A 5,750-nucleotide genomic window follows, 5' to 3' on the forward strand; every position below is an offset into this window, starting at 1 on the left:
ACCCAAACCCTGCAGCTCCAAATCCACCCCGGCTCAGTGCAGCGGCCAGAAGCCTCCTGAGAAAGGGGTGCTCTGAAAAGTGGGGTCCCCCCAGCACCTGCCCTGGGGTTCCCCAAAATGCTCTGAGACCTCAAATACACTGGGGGGACCCCAACATTGCTTTGGATGTTTCCAGGGCCCTTTGGTGAGGGGCAGTGTGGTTTTGGGGTGCCCCTTTATTGGGGTGACACTTTTGGAGGGTCCACTCCCTCTGGCCCACTGAATTCACTACTGAACACAAAGCAATCGTGGTGCCCCCAAAATCCTGGGGTAACCCCAAATCTTCCTGAAGCAAAAGACTAGCAGGCAGGACCCCCAAATGGGGGGCCTGTAGCACCCGCAAAGTGAACTGCACTCTGCCATCACCAGAGGCCCCCCCAAATGAACCCAGGGACCCAAAATCCTGGAAGTCCCTCACCAAACAACCCTGCCCCAAACTGTGAGTGCCCCAAAAATCTGCCCCCCCCCCCCCCAAGCCACCCAGCCCCAAATTGTTCTTTGTTGCCCCCAAACCACACCTTATGGGGCACCCCAACGCCACCTCCCCCTCTGGCATCAGGGAGCTGGGGGGGAGGGTGGCCCCAGAGTAGCAGGGTGCCTAATTTGGGGTGTCCCCCCCAAAAGACCACCCCCAAGTAGGTCACGTGGGGGATGAGCAGGAGCACCTGCAGCAGGTACTGGAAGCTCTGTGAGGGACTGTGAAGGACTGCGAGGGACTGGGAGCACCTGCAGCAGGTAGTGGGAGCACTGGGAGGGATTGGGAGTTGGGCACAGCCTCAAGCGGGAAGATGTGTGGCAGGGACTGGGAGCACTGGGATATTGAAACCCCAGCAGTATCTGGGGCCATAGTGGCCTATATTGGTCTGTACTGGTGCAAACTGGTCTGTACTGCTCCATACTGGGATGTGTAAATTTGCGGAAAACCCCAAGTTGGGTGTGAGTGTTGATCTGCTGGTTTCTACTTGGTTTCTGGCAGTGCTCAGATGGAACTTTGACATCATGTAGTGCTTCCCACACTGCTGGTGCTGCTTCCCCTGCCTCTGTGGGGGAATCTCCTCTGATTAAGACATCATCTACATAATGGTACATTTTCACCTTCTGAGGAAGTGAGACCTTGTGTGGGTTTGTGGTGTTCATGAGAGGGAGCTGAGTCCCCTTCCACCCCCAGGGCTACAATCCCAGGATGAGATGCCTCAACTGACCAGGGTGAATCCCTTCCTTCAGCAGGGGTAAAGGAGATCCCAGCCTGTCCTGGCCTGCCTGTCCTGTCTGATGAGGGGACAAGAAACAGGCTGCCTGCTGAAGTGGTTGTGTCACCACCCCTGGAGGTATTCAAAACACATTCTGAACAAGGGACATGGTTAATGTGTTGACTTGCCAGTGTTCGGTTAATGGTGAACTCGATGTTCTTAAGGGTCTTTTCCAACCTAAACGATTCCATGATTCTACAAAATCTTGTTGTTTAGACCAAACTGTCTCATCAGAGAAATGACACTGCAGGGAGGCAGTGTGTTTGCCGTCTGAGGGAGGGAACATCAGTGCTTGCTTCAGACTGTTTCCCATGGGGTTCACCTGGAGCCCCAGGGAGCCCAAGGATGCTCTGAGTTAGCTGGTGACTGGATGTGCTTCAGCAGCCATACACTGCCTGCTGTCCTCTGCAAAGGGATCCTAGTGTAGATCATGACAGACCATGTCTGTCTTTGCTGCTTTACAGCTGTTTTTCTTTTCCACTTGTGATGTTGCTGTCTTCAATGACATGTTAGTTTTCATCCCCTGCTACTTCAGTATCTGCCCACCTTGTCTGACCCACAGACTTTGTGTCAGTGGGGATCTGTCATTGTCTTTGAGCTGGGGGTGTTCAGCCTGGAGAAGAGAAGGCTCCAGGGAGACCTTACTAAGCCCATACCTAAACAGGGCCTACATGAAACCTGGAGAGGGGCTTTCTACAAGGGCCTGTAGGGGCAGGACACGGGGAATGGCTTTAACCTGACAGAAGGGAGACTGAGATGAGCTCTTAGGCAGAAGCTCTTTCCTGTGAGGGTGCTGAGGCGCTGGCACAGGGTGCCCAGAGAAGCTGTGGCTGCCCCATCCCTGGCAGTGTTCAAGGCTGGGTTGGACACAGGGGCTTAGAGCAAGCTGCTCTAGTGAAAGGTGTCCCTGCTTGTGGCAGGGGTTGGAGCTGGAGGAGCTCTAAGGTCCCTTCCACCCCTGTACATAAATACTTAGTGCCTCTACAACTGAAGTGTTCTAGGGAGGTCAGGTTTTGATAAAAGCTACTGGTGTGCTGAATGCACAGTGGGTTGGTGTGATTCTGAACAGGGATTAGAGCTCAGCTGAAGCAGTGACCCCTGGTGTCACAGAGAAGAGCTTGTGTTTCCTTCCTGTCACGGGTGGATTTGTTGGGAGAAGAGGTCCCAGCTATTTCTGGAGTCCCCAGCTGTGCAGTTCCTAGCAGGGCACTGCAGGTACAGCTGAAAATTGCCTGCCTGTTTCCTTGGTACATGGTTCAGTTGCTTGGAAGGCAAATCTGACTCTAGGGCTCTAACAGCAAAAGGAATTGTTCACCTTCATGTGCAGTAGACGCACAGATCACTTGCTGTGTCACGTGCACTTGTCAGTTATTGAGGAAACTATCTATGGGCTGGGAAAGGAAACAGCACAGGAGGGAATTCTTAGTTAATTGTTGTTCTTCCTGTTAAAACCTGTTGGGCTTTAGCATCTTGTTCCATATCTTCAATGGCAATAGGAATGTATTTTAGGTATTAAAGATAATATTTCATTTTCTACTCCCTGTGTTCTTGGAGAAAGAGCAAAAAGGGTCTCCCTCAATCCATCCTTCCCACAAAGTGGTGTGGTCATCTCTTGTCTCTGTGCTTCCAAACAGAGTAGTGCTGAATCACAGTTATAAATTGAGGGAAATGGTTGGTTTACTCAGTTGTAAACAGTTTCTTAAATGTGTTTAAGTCCCATGATCTATGCAAGGAGGTTTCTGCAATAACGCAACTTGTCCAGCTGATTTCCATGCTCTAATGTAGAGCAGAATATTTAACAAGAAACAGAACAGAATAGAAATGAGTGAAATTATGGTAGATTGTAAAAGTCAGCTTGGTTCCAGTTGCTGTTGGTGACCTTCCAGACAGGGTATCCCACAAGGATGTTGTCATGGTCAGCGTGTGGACTTGTTTGGCACAGGTTAATGGTTGGACTCGATGTTCTCAAGGGTCTTTTCAAATGAAATGATTCTGTGATTCTAAGAAAAGTTGATTTTTAGCCTTAACTCTGTCTCTCATCAGAGAAATGACACTGCAGGAAGGCAATGTGTCTGCCAGCTGAAGCAGGGAACATCAGGGCTTGCTTCAGGCTGTTTCACTTTGGTTGGTTTTTCCTCCCCTGTCTCAGGAGACTGGTCCCCCTGGGATGGCATCTTTGCTGCCTCTCGTCACCCTGTCACTGGCATTTGGGACCCCGGTCAGTGGGACCCCCAAGGCATGTTATGAAAATTCTCTTCCCCCCTAGCTACTAGATCAACCAGTCTTTCAAGTATGAATAGGTCTTTTATTTATATATGTGTGTATATATATGTACACTGTAATGTGATGAGGTAGTGGATTTTTCCTGCAAGCTTCAGCCTGGAACTAGGACTTTTCTTTGGGGTATCTTAGAGCTGTCTGTGAAGGAGAAAGGGTATTGCAGCACAGCAGAAATGATCCAGAATCCCAGCCTCTCCAGCATGTCTTTGAAACCCTCCCACTGTCACGCACACCATTCATCAGTATCTCCTGCAGAACAGGCTCCAGGGACATCTGCATCAATAGACAAGAGTAGCATGAGCACCTGGCAGAGTTTGACCAGGACTAGTAATTGGCAGTGAGGGTGCTAGTGCTTGGTCCAAGTGTGTGGTACATGACCGTTTGAAGGGTGTGAGAACCCTGTGTAAAACCACATTTGGGGTTCCCCATGTGACTGGGACACCCTTGTAATTCTCTGCTTTGCATCCCAGGCTCTGGGCGCAGTGGGCACGGGCCACTTGTGGATTGTGGTGGCAGTTCTTCAAGGCAGATGGGACACAGCCGACTGCCTGAGCCAGCGTCTTCCCAGAACCTGTGCCCCAGTGATCTGCACTGCGGGCTGGGGGTGAGTTCACCTGCAGACCCTGTGCTGTCAGGGAAGTAAGTTCTCCATACCTATACTGTGCTATCAGGGAAGTAGGTTCTCCATACCTATGCTGTGCTGTTTTGTGCTGTGCTGTGCTGTGCTGTGCTGTGCTATGCTACTCCATTTTAATCCCTGCACTGACCATTAGGCAAATGAGTGTGTTATTTGCCTGATATGTCAGATGGTTTTTCAGCTCCAGAATAAATTTTAAGGACACACAATGGTTCCAAGTGGAAACAGGATTTAATTTCATTTATTTCATTTAATTTCATTTCATTTTAAGAATATATTCCTCACGTTGAGAGTAGTGTGACAGTGGCAGACTCTTGCCCGGAGAAGCTGTGGCTGCTCCATCCCTGGCAGTGCTCCACCCGAGGTTGGACACAGGGGCTTGGAGTAAGCTGCTCTAGTGGAAGGTGTCCTTGCTCGTGGCAGGGGTTGGAGCTAGATGAGCTTTAAGGTCCCTTCCAGCCCAACCCAGTCTGGGATTCCATGATTCTCTACTTTGCGAATGTCGGTCACCCTCCACTGGCTGTAGGTGGCCGTGATGCCCTGTTCCATGGGCCAGGTTGAGCTGTGACCCTTCGCATGCTCCACCTCAGGACCAAAGGCACTGAAGAAGAGCAGCTTGTGAGGGACCACCCCGACCCGGCTGGGCAGAAGCTGGTCCCCCCACAGCGACTCCCGGAGCACCCCTGGGTGCCCAGTGGCCATGGGCACGATGCTGCCGCCATCACTAAGCTGTGGCAGTCGCTGTGGGGCCCCCACGGTGAGCGTGGGCTCTTTAAGGAGCGAGAGCCCTGCAGTAACCAGTGCAGAGGAGAGCCCTCCTTCGGGAGGCTGCATCTCCCGTGGCTGCCCTGCGCATCCAGGTCCGTGTTCTTTGATTTTGCAATCCTGTTTTAGTGTTGGCTTGAAACACATTGTGGGTGCGTGCTGTGAAGGGAGGAGAAGCTGTCAGGAGATGAGCTGGTGCCATCCCAGCTGTAGGAGCAGGGGATGGGTGAGGAGGAGGCACTGGCCTTGTTCATGTGCTTGGAGTTCAGCTTTGCCTGCAGAGGTGCTGGGGGAAAAGCAGGAGCCTTCTGCGTGGAGGAGCTGCTGGTGTCAGAGGTGCTGAGAAGGTGTCGGGGCAGGAGAACTTCCATCTCCCTGTCAGAGCCTGGGGAAGCACAAGGGTCACCCCAGCTCCCAGAAACACCCGCTTAGTTGCATTCCCTGCCCCGGGCAAAGGGATGAGCTCATCACCAGCATTCTTATAGGTAAGATTTATGGGGAACCCTGCAGCTTCACCCCAAAAACATCTCTGGTGTTTATTTTGATTCTGAGGGCATTTTCCCTTTGAGTGCAACCTGTGGAGTCTGTTCACAAACCTTTCCATGTAATCCTTGTTTCCTCTCCTCCCTTTCTTGGGGGATAGCTACAGGCAGCAATTTTTCTCTCTTTTCTTTCCCCTAAAGATTCCAGTTTTACTCTGGAGCTTATCTTATGCTCCCGCATATATATTAACAAATTCCTAGTTGAAACCTGACACACTATAACCCACAAAACACAAT

General features: G+C 51.2%; 1 long non-coding RNA gene across 1 annotated transcript; it reads left to right on the forward strand.

The window, feature by feature from the left end:
• The first annotated feature begins 633 nt into the window (after positions 1-633).
• On the forward strand, positions 634-1,376 carry LOC130611846 (uncharacterized). Its single transcript, XR_008975331.1, has 3 exons — positions 634-713; positions 839-1,157; positions 1,264-1,376. It is a non-coding gene; the product is annotated as an uncharacterized LOC130611846 (long non-coding RNA).
• The last annotated feature ends 4,374 nt before the right edge of the window (positions 1,377-5,750 follow it).

This window comes from Pezoporus wallicus, unplaced genomic scaffold (genome assembly GCF_028554395.1).
Source record: "Pezoporus wallicus isolate ANWC-B61680 ecotype Strahan unplaced genomic scaffold, APGP_CSIRO_Pwel_v1 contig_7808, whole genome shotgun sequence".
NCBI lineage: Eukaryota > Metazoa > Chordata > Aves > Psittaciformes > Psittacidae > Pezoporus > Pezoporus wallicus.